At 44.6% G+C, this 19981-nt stretch overlaps 1 protein-coding gene and 1 non-coding gene across 2 annotated transcripts in view; one reads left to right on the forward strand and one right to left on the reverse strand.

The window, feature by feature from the left end:
• The window catches only part of NLGN1 (neuroligin 1), a 774195-nt gene that overhangs the window by 135171 nt on the left and 619043 nt on the right, over positions 1–19981 (forward strand). The gene's annotated exons all lie outside the window — the stretch shown is intronic.
• LOC146351559 (U6atac minor spliceosomal RNA) lies at positions 5339–5457 on the reverse strand. The gene has a single exon (XR_014789746.1). It is a non-coding gene; the product is annotated as a U6atac minor spliceosomal RNA (small nuclear RNA).

The raw sequence follows: 19981 nt of genomic DNA on the forward strand, positions 1-19981 counted from the left end.
GTTGAATGGAATGGGGGACAATATGCTAAATGTTATGTACTAAGGTAAATTATGTGAATACTTATGTAAATACTTACATAATTATTTATGTATTTTTTCCACGTGACAAAAAAAATATTTGCATCCGTCTGTGAATGGACGACGGAACAAAAGGCATCTGACAATCCGTGAAACACAGACGGAGCGGATTTCACACAGTCCGTACATCCCTACTCTGTGCTCACTTTCTGTAGTAATTATTGCTTTTTCTTATATTGTTGCAGAACTACAATATACACCTGGACGAAACGCCAGTTTTGCTCGACCCAACCTGTTTATGCATTTTCCCATCACCTTCATGTTGGAACAAATACAGGGAGTGAAAGAGAAAGGCTGGATGTTATAAATAGCACAGGAGAGTTTACAGTGCTTTATGGGCCCAGAATTAAACTAGTAATAAGTTGTAATAGCTTTTTGATTAAGTCCTTGGTACCGCAAGTAAAATCGCGGATATTTTATTTCCGAAACATTGTGAATTTAAGTAAATTCTTATCAAAAGAGATATCCAGTGAAATACCCACCAGCCAAATATCTGCACCAGCCAAATTCGAGAAGCACAGACATTCCCCACATGAAGAGGACCAAGATGTGTCTGCCATATAGCTGTTAAAGACAAGGAGCCAGTCAGAAACGAGACGTGGCGACCATAATTCAGCACAACAAACATGGTTGAAGAGGGATTCAAACCCAGACTTTTAAGAGCAAAGCACTCAAAGCTCTGGGTCTGAATCTATCAGTTTTGGTTTCTCGCACATTTGATTTTTTTAACCCTCAATTTCTTTTTGTCTCGAATATAGAGGACTTTGCAATTTTGGTAAATTTGTATTGAAACTAATCTGAAATGAAAATTTCACCCATCCCTAAATCTGTTCAATTCCCACAGGCTCGTTGAAGGAGCACACGCTTTGCATGCACAAGGTTCCGGGTTCAATCCCTGAAATTTCTTTTTGAGATCCTTGAAAGCTACTGTCAGCCAGAGGAAAAAACACAGACTAGGCTATGGGCTCAATCCTGTGCACGTTTAGACAGAAAAAAGTCTTACAACTCCCAGAATGCACAGCCAGCCAAGCTGTCTGGGGCATGCTGGGAGTTGCAGGCCTTTGTCTAAACATGCACAGGATTGCAGCTTTAATATCCTAGTGGTCTGATCTGTTATAACACAGCTTCTTATCTTTCTGTGATTGCCTTAAACGTTAGGAGTAGCAAAACTTTTTCTTTCTTTTTTTACAACGGATTGTAGAAATAGATTGTCAGGGGTTTTTCTGAGTGCAGGGAGTGGGATAGCAGTTCAGATTCTGAAGGAGAACCATCAGACATGGGGAAGGAGTTTTCCCAGGCTAGTCCAGATAGGAGTAGGCCTGCTTCTCAGGTTATAAACGTACAGATGGCTGAACTTGAGGGTCCCTCTTCCCCCTCCCCCCATGAGAGGCAGCAAACAGGAGGTTGACCTAATAGACGCCAGGTGCAGAGCAAAAAGAGAGAAGACAGGGGTGGAACTTAGAAGGTCTACTTGATTGGTCTTGCATGAAAAGCTGTGCTTAGAGGCCTCACGACAAGTGAAGGACCTCTCCCCCTTAAGTTAGGCTAGTGAGACTGCCTCCTTCTTCAAATGGTGGGCAACTCTTGTAAATTCCATTTAGATCCCTTGAAGGCATTCCTTTGTAGATGGAGAGTTCTCTGAGAATTTGCAGCTGTATGACCCTGTGAAGTAAAGGATTAAAAGTTTTAGACTGAAGCCTCTCGTCTGTGTATGTTTAGGCACTGAAGTAAAGTGGGGGCTAAGGGAATCCTGATATAGATTTTGATTTTATATCTGTCATATTTATACCCTGCATTTCCTCGAAAGGAGGGTTAGACAAATCTGTCCATTTCCATTTCACTCCATTTCTATTCTTTTTTCCATTATATACTCAGTTTCTATCATTTCCACATCAGTGTGGGATTTCCCCCAAAAAAGATTTACACCAAAATGTGTACACATTTTTGTGCACATTTTTCCCAATACACCTTTTTTGTGTTCAGTTTTGCCTAATATACATTTTTTTTTGCAAAGAATTTCCTCTAATATGATGTATTTTTGAACGTTACTTTCATGAATATACACATTTTTGTGTGCAGTTTCTCTTGATACCTGCATTTTTGTACACATTTTTTTTAATCTGTACAAAAACTCCATCACAAAGGAGAAGCATGAATTTCAAAGGAGATCTGAATTTTGGTTGGGGTATAATGGGGGTAGGCAACTTGTGGCCCTCCAGATGCTTTGGCCTACAATTCCTGTCAGCCCTATCCACCACTGCCAATAGTGAAGGATCATGGAAGTTGTAGGTGAAAACATCTGAAGTATAGGTTTGGAAGATGCCCACCCTTGGAGTATAGGTTTGGAAGTGTGAAATTAGTTAAGGGCATTAAAATGCAAACCGAGCAAATTTCTCTCCCATCCCTACTCCAAAGCACTCTGGCTGACTTAAATGTCATTGCTTTTTGGTATGGATGTATGAGAAATTCATTGCAGTTTATTTTTGATAAAGATTTTACCCAGTTCCCACAGTCCAGACTGAACATGGACTCGGACTTAATCTACAGTAAAAGTCCATACATTTCTGAGCTTGCATTGTGATTCGTGGACCAAAAAGAAAAATGTGTTCAACAGCGTACATTTCTAAAATGGGTACATTTCAAAGATGCATTCGTTTGGAAAAATACACATGGAAATATACACAGATTTTCATGCGGAACCCCCCACCCCCCAAACCTCGCACTCTGATATGGTCTTGAGTCAGAATAAGCTTCAAGATGGAATTAGGAGAACTTCAGCGAACTTGAGTTTTGCTGATTTGCACATCCCTACTTTGGGGTCTCCCATAGGTGTTGCATATATACCGAGGGCTGCTTAGCTTCATACTTTGAATGTCTTCAGGCCGTTCTCACATTCAGGAGTGTCCTCTAGGTTACATAATTTGTTCATGTATATCTTCAGAATCTTCCCTTCCACAGCCATGTTTGATTGGTTATGACAGAGCCTAATATGAGTAATTGCCACATTTCTTTTGGAGGCTATTGTGGCTGCAGAAGACTGGAGAGGCAGTGATGACCGCAAAGCCCCTCAGCCCAACCATTTGTTTTGATGGGCGCTAATGAAACTACTGCTTTGATTTGCTGGTCTGAATTCATTTCTATTATTTGATTTCCCCTCCAGCTACCACTGCAAGTTACTGCAAGTAACTTTTTATTAAATGACTGTCAATGAACAGATGGCTTTAACCATTCCTTATTCCTGCTGCTCTGCAGCATTATTCCAAAGAGAAGGCTATTAAGCAAAAATAAAAACTACTCGGGGGGAGGGGGGAAATAGATGTAAGGAGTACTATTCTGGTGGATCTCCCACCGCTTGCAGCACCCACCAGAATTCTTACCATTACAGATCACCTTTGATAAGCTTGATTCATTCATTGGACTCCAAGTCACCTGGGCTGAGTTGCTAGTTTTATCTCTAGAATGGCAAAACAGCTTCCAGAAATTAAACATAAAATAAAAGGGAAGTGTTACCAACAGCAACATCGAAAAACAACAACAGTAACATCAAATAAGTACATATGAATATAAGAGTATAAGAAGAGCCATGCTCGATCAGACCAAAGGTCCATCTAGTCCAGCACTCTGTTGACACAGTAGCCAACCACCAGCCCATGGGAAGGCCATAAGCAGGACATGAGTGCAGCAGCACCCTCCCACCCATGTTCCCCAGCAACTGGTGTACATAGGCATACTACCTCTGATAATGGAGGTAGCATCTAGCCATCAGGACCAGTAGCCATTGATAGCATTCTCCTCCATGAGCCAAATGATATTGCTGTTTCTTGCTGAGGGCTTTCCAGTAGAGAGCAAGCATTTTCACAATACTCCATTTTTGTTCTTCATTTGTTCCTTGTCCCCATAAGGTATGAGTAGGCAACATGGTGCCCACAGGCACCAGGCACTTTTCGTGGTACCTGCCAAGGTGCCTGCCTACCCTTGCCACTTTTTTTTTTTTTTACACAATAATAATTAATTCAATATTCTTAACGGCACTTGCAACTGCTTCAAAGCAAAGTGAGGGCCTCCCGCCACTGCCATCTTCATTTTCCATGAATGCCTCTGGTAGAGATGTGGGGCTCAGAGACATTCTTAGGAATGGATGGTGGGTGGCTGCAGGCGGAGAGTAACCCATGTGGCTGAAGGCAGGTTGTGTACTTGCATGTCTGAATGGATGGGGGTTGCATGTGTCTGAGAAAAAGGGAAGGAGAAAGGGTTTGGGGTGGAGGGGGGGCTTGAAAAAGAGTGAGTGAGGTTTTTCATGTGCTTTCAGTGATGAGAAGGGGGGAGATGTATTTTGCATGCGTGCATAGGTTGCTTCCGTGATGCTATCTAGCCATCTATCTATCATAGCATCACGGATGCAATGAATATGAACTTGAGCACGCTCCGGGAGAGAGCGCAGGACAGGAAGGCCTGGCGTGCTATGGTCCATGGGGTCACGAAGAGTCGGACACGACTGAACGACTGAACAACAACAACAATAGGTTGCTTCTGTGCATGTGTGTGAATAGATGGAGGATGGCTGGCTGGGAGTATATGAGTGTGTGTGTGTGTGTGAGAGAGAGAGACAGAGAGTATCTATGGGTGGTAAGCCAAGATGTGAGAGAAAGAATTAGGGGGAATGAGTTGACTGGCAGAGTGGGGGGTGGGGCAGGGAGAGAGAGTTTGCCTTCTATGAAATAGGTTTCCATTGGTGTTGAAAACGGAGGGTTCAAAGCAGTTATTTAGTGTGTTAGGGGTCAGAGCCCACCTCTGCCTTCTACTCAGTCTTTTGGGCAGGTTATTTCTCCTTTGTGGGTAGCCACACCTTCCTCAGCAGCCATTTTGTGGTGGAGCCCATGGCAAATTCTCAAATTGCCAAATATGCTCACAGGCCCCAAAGGTTTGTCTACCCCTGCCATACTGTGGTATTTTGTTTGGTATTCAGATGGGGTGGTCTAGCACAGAGAAGCCAGGGTATCAGTGGCTGGCTGGCTTATTTATTTATTTATTACATTTATATCCCACCTTTTTTCCTCCTTAGGGAACCCAAGGTGGCGTACACAATCCTCCTCCTCTCCATTTTATCCTCACAACAACAACCCTGTGAGGTAGGTCGGGCCGAAAGTCTGTGACTGGCCCGAAGTCACCCAGTGAGCTTCCATGGCCGAATGGGGAGTAGAACCTGGATCTCCCAGCTCCCAGTCCAGCACTCTGGCCACTACACCACACTGGCTCTCAAAAAAATACCTGGTTAGATGCCAGGAAGTAAGTGGCAATGCCTTAATTGTAAGAGGCCACTGGGACCTCTTCCATTCTTATCAAGGGGAGTGCTAACTTTCTCTCCTTTTATACACTCACCTCCTTGGTGATTTTAGTTGAATCACCAAGGAGGAGGAGGAGGGAAGCCCACAAAGTAGTGATCCACAAAGAGTTGCAAACTTGCAACATACACTCCTGTGTGAGCATAGGTCATCCTACTGGATCTCTGCACTGGAAGTAATTAAAGGCGCAAACCTTATATAGTTAGACAGAAAAAAGTCCTCCAACTCCCAGCATTCCCCAGTACAGTGCTGGCTGGGGAATGCTGGGAGTTGTAGGACTTTTCTCTCTCTCTAAACATGCATAGGATTGTGCCTGAAATGGTATAACCACATCCAGCGTAGAAACATAGTAGAGGCAAGAAGAGGACAATGGGTCATCCAGAGTAGGGATGTACGAAAGTCACTTACCTGGTCCCGCAGCTTGCTTCGTGGTGGGGGGGAGGCACTTCGGTTCTCCCCCCAAAGTTCAGGCCGGGGGGGAGGTGCCCCGCCTCACCCAGCTGAAATTCAGGCCGGGGGGGACGCGCCCCGCCTCGCCCCGCCGAAATTCAGGCCGGGGAGAAGCGCCCCGTCTCCCCGGCCGTGATATAAAAAAGTGAATGTAAAAAACAACAACAACACACACGTGATAGACTACGTAACGATTTACGTAGCCTATCACGGCTAGATTTCCGAAGTCAGCTGCGATAGGCTACATAAATCGTTACGTAGCCTATCACGGGTGGCTTTGGGGGAAAAAAAAGCGCGTACGCAAATGGCGGCGCCCATGGGCGCCGCCATTTGCGTTCCTTATTTGGGCCCGGGTAGTCTACGTAAAGATTTACGTAGACTACAGCGAAAATAAGGGCAACTTTGGAAATCTAGCCGTGATAGGCTACGTAAATCATTACGTAGCCTATCACGTGTGTGTGTTGTTTTTTTTTTAACATTCACTTTGTAATGGCAGCGGCGGCAGCCGGTCAGAAGACCGGCCGCCGCCCCCACCCCCACCAAACCGCCGTCGAACCACCGCCGGGACCCACCACTGAGAGGGACATTCGAGGGAGGTAAGTCCCATCCCGGGGGGGTGGCGGGGGGGTGGCGGAGAATTTCACTGCCAATTTCGGGGGGGCGAATGCGTTGGCATTCGGCCTCCCTGAGATTCGTGGAGAAATTCTCCGCCATCCCTAATCCAGAGACTTACAGGAACTCTTTAGTATCTTGAGGCACGGTTGCAGTTCTCTGCTTTGAGAACTAATAACACTCAGCCTTTGTATAACACTTTTCAGTTTTCAAAAGATTCTGTTTGGGGGGTGAAGGTTGACAGATATTTTCCAGCTTGGCCCTGTGGGTTTCGTTCCGTTTTCCCCTTCTGGAATCAACTTGTTTGGTAGCGAGTCGAGCCAATATGCCTATTCCATTGTGGTTTTTTTGTAATGTTGGCAATTTGCACATTTCCTCCTGCCCTTCCATCATTTGCACAAGTTGAAATTTGTGCAACTCCGGGGGTGACAAGTCAGGGAAAGGGGATCAGATTGCCCACTTACCAAGCTTATCCTCAGGGTCTGAAGTGTTGAACAGACGTTTGTGAGTCCCCTGATTCTAGTCAACACTTTCTGAGTCTCAAGCAAGTGCTTTTAATACAGATCTAGTCTTCACCACCTTTTGCAGTTCCCATTTTAGGGCCCTCAAAAGGGGGTGGAGGCTAGATCTGTGTGAAAAACACTTGCTTGAGACTCGGGGATGTGTGGACAGGAATCAGGGGACTCACAAATGTCAGTTCAATACTTCAAAACCCTAGGATAAGCTTGCTAAGTGGGCAATCTGGTCTCCTTTTCCTGACCTGCCCCCCCCCAATTGTTCAAATTACAATTGAATTTGCACAAATTACAATTTGCACACATGGTAGAACCCAGGACAAACAAAATGCACAAACGTTTCATAGAATCATAGAATCATAGAATAGTAGGGTTGGAAGGGGCCTACAAGGCCATCGAGTCCAACCCCCTGCTCAATGCAGGAATCCAAGTCAGAGCATCCCTGACAGATGGCTGTCCAACCTCGTCTTGAAGGCCTCCAGTGTGGAGGAGCCCACCACCTCCCCAGGTAATTGGTTCCATTGTCGTATTGCTCTGACACTCAGGAAGTTTTTCCTGATGTTCAGCCGGAATCTGGCTTCCTGTAACTTGAGCCCATTATTCCGTGTCCTGCACTCTGGGATGATCAAGAAGAGATCCTGGCCTTCTTCTCTGTGACAACCTTTCAAGTACTTGAAGAGTGCTATCATATCTCCCCTCAGTCTTCTCTTCTCAAGGCTAAACATGCCCAGTTCTTTCAGTCTTTCTTCATAGGGCTTTGTTTCCAGTCCCCTGATCATCTTTGTTGCCCTCCTTTGAACCCCCTCCAGTTTGTCTGCATCCTTCTTAAATTGTGGTGCCCAGAACTGGACACAGTACTCCAGATGAGGCCTAACCAGTGCTGAGTAGAGGGGAACTAGTACTTCCCGGGATTTGGAAGCGATGCTTCTATGAATGCAGCCCAAAAGAGCATTTGCCTTTTTTGCAGCCACATCACATTGTTGGCTCATATTCAGCTTGTGATCGACAACAATTCCAAGATCCTTCTTGCTCGTAGTGTGGTTGAGCCACGTATCCCCCATCTTGTAACTGTGCATTTGGTTTCTTTTTCCTAGGTGCAGAACTTGGCATTTGTCCCTATTAAATGCCATTCTGTTGTTTTCTGCCCAGCACTCCAGTCTATCCAGATCACTTTGAATTTTGTTTCTGTCTTCCAAAGTATTAGCTATCCCTCCCAATTTTGTGTCATCTGCAAATTTGATCAGCATTCCCTGCACCTCCTCCTCCAAGTCATTCATAAAAATGTTGAAGAGCACTGGGCCCAGGACTGAGCCCTGCGGTACCCCACTCGTTACCTCTCCCCAGCTTGAGAAGGTCCCATTGATAAGCACTCTTTGAGTCCGATTCTGTAGCCAACTGTGGATCCACCGGATCGTTGTTTCATCTAGCCCACATCGAGCTAGTTTGCTCATCAGGATATCATGGGGCACTTTGTCGAAAGCTTTGCTGAAGCCGAGGTATATGATGTCTACAGCATTCCCACAGTCTACAAGGGAGGTGACTTGATCAAAAAATGAGATCAGATTTGTCTGGCAGGACTTGTTTTTGACAAATCCATGTTGGCTTCGAGTAATCACGACATTGTTGTCAAGGTGCTTCCAGATGGATTGCTTTATGATCTGCTCCAGAATTTTCCCAGGGATTGATGTCAGACTGACTGGTCTGTAGTTCCCAGGTTCCTCCTTTTTACCCTTTTTGAAGATAGGGACAACGTTAGCCCTCCTCCAGTCATCTGGCACTTCCCCCGTCCTCCATGATTTCTCAAAGAGAATAGACAGCGGTTCTGAGAGTTCTTCTGCCAGTTCCTTTATGACTCTAGGATGCAGTTCATCTGGCCCTGGAGATTTGAACTCATTCAAAGTAATGAGGTGTTCCTTGACCATATGCCTGTCGATCTCAAGCTGCAATCCTGCCCCTTCAGCCTGTACTTTTTTCAGTTTCCTGGAAGCTGAAAAAAAATCCAATTCAGTCTGCCCCCAATTACCAGAACAGACACACTGCAGAAACATGTTGGGCTTGAATGGAACAGATTTCCTAGTGACAGACATCTCTACCTATAAGCAGTCCTGGCATCTGCACACAACATAATCCGGCAGCTGCCAGGGCCCCCAGAGCACCAGTAGGGCCCACCACTGATACCTGCCATGGACCCCCTGTTGACCAGCACTCTGATCCAATGAGCAACAGGTGTCCTGGACATGCTGGGAGCACTGTGGGAATTTAAAATGGTGTCTCCATTGGAGCACTGCTACCCGGCACCCACCAGAGAATGCACCAGAAGGCAGTTTGCTGAGTACATCTTAAAACCTGGAACCAGTTCCCTTTTCGCAGCGATTGAGCATTATTACCCCCATATTACAGATGCAGAGGCTGAGGCCGAGAGAGGGAGTGATTTCTCTAAGGATACCTACTGAGTTTGCGGCAGAGGAAAGATCCAAACCAGGGACTTTCTAACTGGTAGCTCAGTCTCGTAGTAGCTACATCTAGAGATAAGCAAGAATTTTGTTTCGGTTGGTTCTTGACAATAATTTACCCAAATTTGCAATTTTCTTCATATTTGGGACAGAACTTGAGATTTAAAAAGAACTGAATGTGGGAGAAACCAAACCTGACAGATTCATCAATGCCCAACATACACAAGGCTTCACCTTCTTTGTTCTTGTCAATCCTCCGTGTCCATGAAAGCTCTCCCTGTATGCTTCTTGTACATACCCGTCCTTCACTTTATTTGTCTGTCCAGTCCAACAGTGGTGGAAGCAGCCGTGGTGGAATATGGGGAAAGAAGAGGAGGAAGATGAAGGTTTTTTGTGTCTCTCCTTTCTTCTCAGTCACGCTGACTCACTGGGTAAGAGCGTGCTGGGGCATAATGTCTGGGGGCTCATGGGAGGTGTAGTTCTCCTGTGATCCCTCACACTTCATCCCCCAGCATGACATTCTGCAGTGTGTCAGGACAGGAGAATGGAAAAAGGTGGAGGGAAAGGGTATAGAATCATAGAATCATAGAATAGTAGGGTTGCAAGGGGCCTACAAGGCCATCGAGTCCAACCCCCTGCTCAATGCAGGAATCCAAGTCAGAGCATCCCTGACAGATGGCTGTCCAGACTCCAGCCTCATCTTGAATGCCTCTGGTGTGGGAGAACCCACCACCTCCCTAGGTAATTGGTTCCATTGTTGTATTGCTCTAATGGCCAGGAAGTTTTTCCTGATGGTCAACTGGAATCTGGCCTGCTGTAACTGGAGCCCATTATTCTGTGTCCTGCACTCTGGGATGATTGAGAAGATGTCCTGACCTTCCTCTCTGTGACAACCTTTCAAGTACTTGCAGAGTGCTATCATATCTCCCCTCATTCTTCTCAAGGCGAAACATGCCCAGTATCACTCCTCCCATCTCACTGGGTTCTGCTGCTGCTTCTGCCACCACTGCCAGTTGACAGGTAAGTGAAGGGAAAGAGAGGAGTGTGTTTTGGGTGATAGGGCCGGCTGATAGGGTGGGCTTTGAAGGATGCGAGGGTCCAACTGGGAAGGGTGCCGGCATTTTTTCCTGAGCCTTTGGGTTAGGTCGGGAAAACGACGGAAGTTTTTTTCCAAATAATTGGGGTCACAGAACTTTAGCAAGCTTGCTGAGTACGGTGCTCAAATTGGATGATTAAGGGTTTTATTGTTTTCACCGGGGCAGTTGAACATTGGCTTTGGACCAAGCACAATCACCCCATTGATCCAGATGGCACTTTAGTTTACAACCAGAGCCACGGCCAGGGCTGCTTGCAGCCCAGCAAAATTAGTGTTGATATCTTCCAGGAGCCCCAGTGGTGTTAGCAGCCCCACCACCACCCCTTTGCTTTTCTGATATAAACCTCTCTGTGACCCCTTTCCCTCTTTCTGGCAGCATCATACCAGCAGGGTGTGCAGACCTGGACTCTTGAATTACTTTAATGGCTCTGCTATGAATTTCTTGGCTCATCCACATTGCACTGCCAATTACCAAGGCTGCTAGGGATAATGGAGTGCGGCACTGCCCATGTAATACACTAGCGCTCTGCTTTATGGAATATGTGGCTGTCATGGCTTACATACAACTGTGTTTAAAAGCAGGGAAATAGCTGCACATACCTCTTAAAGCACGCAGGTCTCTATTAAAAACAGGGCATTAGAACTGCACATTTTGCAGAAAAGAACAGTTTTATTGCTCTTTTTATTGCCTACAAAATGCAAGGAAAGTTTAAAATTAATAGCAACCAATGTACAGTAACAGAACAGAAAATAAAAGATACATTTATTGCAGAGAAGCAGCTGTATTCACCTTACCTTCCTTCCAGAGGAACAGAGAAGCTTTATGCCTTGGCACAGAAAAAACAATGTTTTTTCCCCCGCTTTGCAGAACAGCAGAATTTTTTTTTTTATCTCTTATCCTCTTGCAATCAAAGTTTGCAAAAAGTGGAGGTGCATTGAGAAAAGAAATTCAAATTAATTATGAAAGATGGCAACTTTAGATTTAAGATATAATATGGAGTTATGGGACTGGAAGGGACTAGAAAATTATAATTATAACTTTCTGATCCAAGGCAGGGTCCTCTATACATCCATTCTCCTTCTCCCTTCAGATTAGTACTTACAGTTCAGACCACAGGAAGTCAAGAACTGTAAGCAGAGATGGGCAAACTCACCAGGGTCTGCCTCACGCACTGCTCGATGGACCGCCACTGGCCGCTCACCTGTACTCTCTGCTGGACAGTCTGTGGGTGCCTGGTGAGTACTGAACTGCCATTTTGTGTAAAATGGTGGCTTGTTCTTTTCACATAAACAGACTCTTTACTTAAACAGTGGGCATAAAGGGGCCATTTATGCAAAATTGCAAGCCGTTTTATGCAAAATGGTGGCTCGGCGAGGCAGTGGGGACTACTGTGCTTGCCTGACTCAGCCCACACTGAGTCAGGCAAGTGGGGCGATCTGCAGACTGGAGTCTGGGAGGCCGCGAAGCGGGGAGTCTCCTGGACTCCACCCCCAACTCGGACTCTTGCGACACCCCTAACTGTGAGTGTAGGAGCAAACCAAGGGCATCGTATCAAGGCATCTCCAGAATGCGTGCCTCCAAGTCACTCAAGTTAGTGTGCCATGCTGCAAGCTCAGTGAACATAACAACATTGTATGGCATCCTTGGACAGGTGCAGAGGCACTCTGGGATGGAGGTTGGTGGCATCCCATGCCCCTCTGCTGTGGCCATGCTGTCGGCCAAAGCTGGCAGTGAAGCTGCTGTCTTAAAACATCTGTTAAATGGAAGAAGTCATAAAGGTTTAAAACAGGGAATCAGAACCCTAGGGCCAGGGCCAAATCCTCCCTGGGGCCCTCCTGGGGCCTTAGTTCTGGCTCCCCAGGGCTCCCCAGATGGCCATGCCACCTTCCCCTAGCCCCATACCCTTTTTCTGACCACCAAGTCTTTGGTGGTTATCCTGCTTTTGTGGCTTTTTTCCCCATTCTAAAAGGCTGAAATGCTTCTCTGAAATGGAATTTGGTTCTCTGGCTGAAATACGTTCAACACCCCTAGTTCAAAAGAAAGGAACAGGGAAAGGTATGGACCTTCATGCTGGAATTGGATGTCCTTTCCCCTTCTCTTACCCTAAACTCTTTTGTCTCCCCCTGAATCATTTCACCCCTTCCCTTTTGTTTCTTCTCAGAGGGCGGGTGGGGGGAGTGGTTCGGCTGAAATAGAGCTGTGCACAAATGGCCTCTTGAAATTCTCCACCTTACTTGTGGGCAGAGAAATTTTGGAGACAATTTAACTGAACTTCTCCATGGGGAGGAGAAATTCTCAACAGTTTCTCCAGGGTAGGGCTCCCCATTGGCAGGGTTTGTAGCACAGCTCCTTTCTTTTTTCCTAGGGGGTTTGGGGTTTTTCGTGCTGCAACAGCATCAACTTTCTTGGCAGGCTGGCCCCCAGGTTGCATCCACTGCCATGCAGGTGGTAGGGGCCCTGTTGTGTCCAGCTCCAGGGATGAGGTGGAGTTCGTGCTCTGCCCAAATCTGTCCTCCAATTTCCTGAAAGTCCCCCCCCCCCGCTCTGAAAGAGGCTTCCCTTGTTCTGCCTCTTTCAGGAGGTTTTATAATTTTTGTGGTGTTGTTGAACTTACCCAGTCTCAGCTAGCCTCCCAGGCTGCCTGCACATCCTGATCAGAAAAAGCCCTATGGGAGGAATTGCCTCATGATGTCTTCCTCATGATGGCTTTAATTGAAGTGTGGGAAGCCAAGGAGGCTACAGGATGCCACAGAGATTACTGTATGATGACAGACAGCACACTCACGCACACTTCTCAGCTACCTCCTAAGTAAGGTAAGCCCAAGAAACCCAAACGCAACCCATGAGAATTTCCCCCAAATGTCTTCACCATTAAATTTCTTTTAGAAAGCCATTTCTTTTCTATCAAATTGAATGAGAATGGTAAAAAAAATGGGGGTGTCATTTTTGGCACAGCACTAGGCTGAAATAGGGATATTCGAATTGTGTACCTTTGGTGCCGCTTGACTTCCGCGGTTTGCGGCCAGTGCTCCGTTCCACCGTTCACAAGCCCCCGGAATTCTCCTCTTTTTTTTCTGCTCCAAAAATTACGAAGATAAATCCGTACCAACAACTGTAATTCTGGTGCATAACTTCTCCATGAGTCTGCATAACTTCCGTAAGAATCGCTATTTTTCATAGATATTTATATATTTTTTTAAATCAAAATCCTCCGTCTCCGTTTACTTTCAGCCCAAACACTTCCTCTTCCTAGGGGCTTCCCAAAAGAAGGCTGCCTTAGGTGTGCCTGAGCGATAAACTCTTTGTTTAAAGCAATGCTATTTTAAAGAAAGAAAAAAACTTTTAAAATGAACCCTTAGGGCACAATCCTATACAAGTTTAGATAGAGAAAAGGCCTATAACTCCCAGTATTCCCCTCCCTCTCCCTCTCTCTGTTCTCTCCTTGTTCCTTCTATCTCTATCTCTCCATGCTCCCACTCCCTTTATGCTTGAGGAGGGCCTCATCCAGCAACTCACTGTCCAAAATGTTTATTCTTTTCTAAGATCCGTTCTTATAAGATCTGGACTATTCATATACAGAGTGGCCCAAAAGTAGGTATACAGTATAGTTTATTTGCATTTTATTACATTGTTTATTACATTTACATTTTTTAACACTGTTTAATCTCGTAAGTGCTTGAAATGTATTCCATCAACTGTCACGCCCTGTCACTCACTCTTCCCAACTGTCATTCTGACTCCACCCACACATCTTCTACTCACACATTCTCTCCCCCTCCCATCAACATTCTAAACAACTACATACCTTTGGGCCACCTGGTATATCAGTGTTCCCCAACGTGGTGCCCGTCAGATGTTCTGGACTATGACTCCCAGCGTTTCTGACCATTAGCCATGTTGGCTGGGACTGAAGGAGTTGAAAGGATATGGGGAAGAGGCTGTAGCTCAGCAGTAGAACACCTGCTCTGCATGCAGAAGGTTCTAGGTTCAATCCCTGGCATCTCCAGGTAGGGCTAGAAAAGAATTCTGCTTGAAACCCTGAAGAGCCACTGACAGTGTCAAAAATACTGACCTTAATGGACAAATGATCTCACTCAGTATAAGGCAGCTTGTTATGTTCCTGTGCAGTCCAAAATGCCTGGAGGAAACCAGGTTGGGGAAGACTGGTCTAGATACAGGGAAAGACGTTTGCATAACAATTCTCAGGTCATATTTCTGTATAGTAGGCTTGCAGCTCTGGCCATTAATTTATTTAATTTTTATTTAAAATATTTCTGGGCCACGTTTCATGGCAGGAGCTCAGACTCCATCAAATGTACCTATTTCCCACACCCTCCATGGCTGGGCCTAGCTGATGCAATGCCACTATTTTTTGCATGATGCATTTATTTTAGATAAAATATGCCACCTTATTATAACCAAGTTCTCAGAGTGGTTTATATCAAGAATAAAAACAAGTTAAAAATATATAGTATGAAACTGATCAGCAGTAAAAGATAAAAGAAGCACAAAAATATTGGCAATCCACTTCCTACACTCAAAAAACAAATGAGAGCTGGAAAAGATTAAAAAGCATGGGGGTACGAAGTAGGTGCCAGGTGAACAACTTTGGGGAGGGAGCTTTTGGTAAACACTGATCAAAGACAGCAGTGTTTGTGTTTGAAAGGACCACAGCATTAGTTTCACAATGGTTTTGTAGGTACTGACTGCAGAGATATTTTCAGCAAGTTTTTCTTTAGGAGTTGAAATCCGGAGGGCATTTTTTAAAAAAAATTATTTAAATTGTTCCAGCAAAGAACATAAGCTGTGTAGGTGTAAAGAGACAGGCAATCAGGCTGTGTTATAAAAGCAATCCACATGCTGTTTGAAATCTGCTAATAGTTCTTCCTTTCTCCTGCGTGCATGGTGTCACTGAAGGAAATGCAAATGCGTTCTGTAGTTCTGATTTGTACTTTTTGCGACAGATGTACATCAATACAAGGCCCTCTTTTTTTCCTTTTTTAAATGCACACATGGAAAAAACAGATTTCTTACACCTATAATTGGGATAATTAAAAATGAGTGAACGCTCCAAGTATTTTAGGGTGTGTGTGTCTATATGTTTTAAATATATATCTAGAGTGGGGTGGCATGCCCTATACCTGAATATCTCAAAAAACATGCACATATTGTAATTTGCACTAGCGAGAGACCATCATCAACTTTATAAAGTTTGGAAATATTTCAATGTCTTGCTGTGAGTTTTGTAGCTAGCAGCTTTTTAAGTTGAACATTGAAAAGGTCAAATGTAGCAAAAATAGGTATGCATTGCTAACAAAGAGAAAATGCATCACCCCCACCCCAAAAAGGAGAGCAAAAGAGGACACAAATTTGCATAAAGGGTACATATAAATCAACATATATATATATATATATATATATATATATGTTTATGTTGATTTATATGTGCCCTTTATGCAGTGTGTGTATATATATATATATATATATATATATATGCATGTATGTGTGTGTGTGTGTTTGTTCACATTTAGAAATAATTATTATAGTTTGAATAGAAATTCAATTTCACCATAGTGGGGAAGACCGTGACTGGGTAGCCTGTTCTGTCTGCTGCCCAGGTGCTTACTGTGGATGAGACCCTGCTCTCCCTTTTTATGGTTCTTTGCCTTTAAACTGGAACTAGACAGGACAGCCGTGCCAACAGAGAACACCCTCAAATAAAGGACTTTAAAAGAGGACACATGGCTGCCAGTGGAGGCTGGTGGCTCCAATTTCAGTGGAGCTGTGAATCCATTCTGGGTTTCGTCCAGAACCAGCCAGAACTCTAAAGGAGCTGTCCAAGGTGCTAAAACTATTTTGGAGATAGGGGTTAGGATCAAAGAGTTGGAAGGGACCTTGGAGGTCATGTAGTCCAAGCCCTTGCTCAATGCAGGATCAGCAGTTCAGGATGCTACCACAGTATCCCTGACAGATGGCTGCCCAGCCTCTTCTTAAATACCTCCAGTGAAGGAGTCCCCACCACCTCCTGGGGCAGTCTGTTCCACTGTCAACCAGCAATTACCGCCATGTTTCTCCTAATGTTTAGCCCAAATCTGCTCCCCTGCAATTTCCTCCATTGGCTCTAGTCCTGCTATCTGCAACAACAGCTAACAATTCTGCTCCATCTTCTGCATGAAGTTGTTCAGATATTTGAAGATACAAATATATGTATGAAAACTGCTACAATATCTCCCCTTCATGTCCTCTCCAGGCTAAACATATCCAGCTGCTTCAACCATTCCTCGTAGAACTTGGTTTCCAGACCCCTCACCATCCTGGTAGTGGTTATCCTTCTCTGAACATCTCCAGTTTGTCAGTGTCTGTCTTAAAATATAGCAGCCAGAAGTGGAGACAGCACTCCCAAGTGCAAGCTGAGCAGTGCAGAATAGAACAGAATTGTTATTTCGCATGATCTGGGCACCGTGCTTCTTTTAATGCAGCCCAAGATTGCATTAGCTTTTTTAGCAGCCACTAAATACATTTTAAAACATGTGTTTTGAGAGGAAAAAATGTTTTGAAATGTGCATTTTGAGAAAAAAATAGGTTTACAATATGTAATTATATGCCCATTTTTGTGCAGATTTTTTAAAATGCAGATTAATACAGAAATGGGACAGAATCGACTTATGGGGAACACATAATAAAGTGACATAGAACTGATACCACCGTTTTTACATGCAGGCAGTATTTTTTATGCAGGTGAATTCATAGAATCATAGAATAGTAGGGTTGGAAGGGGCCTATAAGACCATCGAGTCCAACCCCCTGCTTAGTGCAGGAATCCATGTCAAAGCATCCCTGACAGATGGCTGTCCAGCTTCATCTTGAATGCCTCCAGTGTGGGAGAGCCCACCACCTCCCTAGGTAATTGGTTCCATTGTCTTATTGCTCTAACAGTCAGGAGGTTTTCCTGATGTTCAGCCGGAATCTGGCTTCCTGTAACTTGAGCCCATTATTCCGTGTCCTGCACTCTGGGATGATCGAGAAGAGATCCTGGCCTTCCTCTCTGTGACAACCGTTCAAGTACTTGTGTAGCAGCAATATATTGCAATATTTCTGCAACACTTGAAGAGTGCTATCCTATCTTCCCTCAGTCTTCTCTTCTCAGGGCGAAACTTGCCCGGTTCTTTCAGTCTCTCCTCCTAGGGCTTTGTTTCCCGTCCCCTGATCATCTTTGTTACCCTCCTCTGAACCCTCTCCAGTTTGTCTGCATCCTTCTTAAAGTGTGGTGCCCAGAACTGGACACAAAACTCAAGATGAGGCCTAATCAGTGCTGACTAGAGGGGAACTAGTACTCCAAACAATTCAAACATGAGATCCCCCATCTGCACCCTGTAATCCCAGTAATGCTGTGATAGATGATTTTTTCTAGATCAGTCTTTTATCTCTCCCACAGTGTTGGTATGTTCGAAGCAGGACTGGCCCAAGTCATTTTCTACCTGAGGCAAATAAGATGGCAACCCCTCCCATCATTCACAAAAGCTGACTGGACTGGCATCTTCAACACTAATGATGGGACAGCATCCTTGATTGCACCCGAAGACAGCAATCTTAACATGCAGAGCAGGCCACATTGCACACAGGTCTCTCTCCACCATCTTGCTGCCACCTCCCAACATCTGCCACCTGAAGTAATTGCTTCATTCTGCCTAATAGTAGGGCCGGCCCTGGTTAGAAGACTTTTGTAGCTTGGGTAGTCTAAATAGACAAGTGCTGTATCAAAACATCTTCAAAATAGCTGCTACACTGGCAGCATGTTGCAGAGATCCTCCTTCCACACAAGCTGTCCTTGTGTTTTCCAATAACATTTAAGAGATTAGGATAGGGATAACTCTATTATAAGGAATGTGCAGGCGTGTCCCCCCCCCCCAGGAGAACTTAAATATATACATGCCATCTGGTATTTCCAGGTGCATTCCAGAGAGAAAAACAATTTTAAGTGTATGTTTTCCCCCCTTTTAGAGACAAAAAGACATCTGCAGGTTGGACTGTGGATGACAAATGTTCATAAACCTATTTTGACACCAAGCTATTATCCAAAATAATACCCTACCTCCAAAATAAGTTCAGCACCTTGGATAGCTTATTTAGAGTTCCGGCTGGTTCTGACAGAAACCCAGAATCGATTCATCGCCCCACCAAAATCGGAGTTACCAGCCTCCTCTGGTCAAATCACTGGCTGAGACTATGCCATCCTCTCATGGAGCTTTACCACTTCAGTTTCAGGTATGTGTGTGTGTGTGAGGATTGCTTGCTTTCAAGGGCCTCCACATGAAAATTAATGTCTTACACCAGCATCTTCTGCTCTGTTAATCAGCCTAATCCCTGGTATAGTCAATTTTGACTAGGAAATGCTTACAAAATTCTCTCCATATGAATTTCTCGCAAGATTTTGGAGTTCTACCACATTTCCAAAGTGGAACTGGTGTATTAGAAATCATCTATTGTTCCAGTTTTTAAATTTCCAGGCCTTGTGCAGTGAGCTGTACATCCACAGTTTGATGCAGCATTCATGTCCTTCAGTTCATTCATATCGTCCCCTTTCCACATCAAGTATATTCACATGTACAGTGACAAATGCTGCGAACAGCATATATAAAACACTGCTAAACATTAACTGTTCATATATTAAGATTGGATTTTGTCTTTGCTTTTTGCAGTGTTTGACAATGCTTACATACATCTTGGTAACAGCCGTGGGTGGGGGAAGATGCAAATAAGATGAAGGAACTGAAAGTGTTAGCAAATGTTCTAGCTCTGGAATTAATTTTAGGAATTCTCCTCAAACTGGAATTTGGGAGGACTGGAATGAAGGGCAGCACAAACTAGGGATGGGTGAATCAGACTTTTTCTGGTCCTTCTCACTGCTGCATGAATTAAGTCATAAACCCATTCCATCCCATTTCTGCATCAGTCTGAAATTTGAAGGAAAAAAATCACAGGAGAGGGGCCATAGCTCAGTGTGATATAGCATATGCTTTGCATACAGAAGGTCCCAGGTTCGATCCCTGGCTTCTCCACGCAGGGGCAGGGCACGGAAAAAAATCCTACCTGACCCCCTCCCCCATTTATGGAATGATCTCCCTGATGAGGCCTGCCTGGGGCCAACACTGTCATCTTTTGGGCACCAGGTTAAATTGCCCTCTTCTCAGGCATTTGGCAGCATATAAGGAGTCTTTTGATGAGGTCCTGGATGGTCTCTGACTGATTGTTTTAAATTGTTTTAGATATATCTTGTTGTTGTGTGTGTTGTCTGTTTTATGTCCTTACAGGAATGGTTTTGTACTTTATAGAATGTATTTTAATGTTTTATTAATTTTTGTGAACCACCCAGAGAGCTTCAGCTAGGGATGGACAGAACACTTACCTTCCGTTCCGTTCTGTTTCTGCGGTGG

This window comes from Heloderma suspectum, chromosome 3, assembly GCF_057233095.1.
Source record: "Heloderma suspectum isolate Gila_16-S chromosome 3, 16-S_ref, whole genome shotgun sequence".
Classification (NCBI taxonomy): Eukaryota; Metazoa; Chordata; class Lepidosauria; order Squamata; family Helodermatidae; genus Heloderma; species Heloderma suspectum.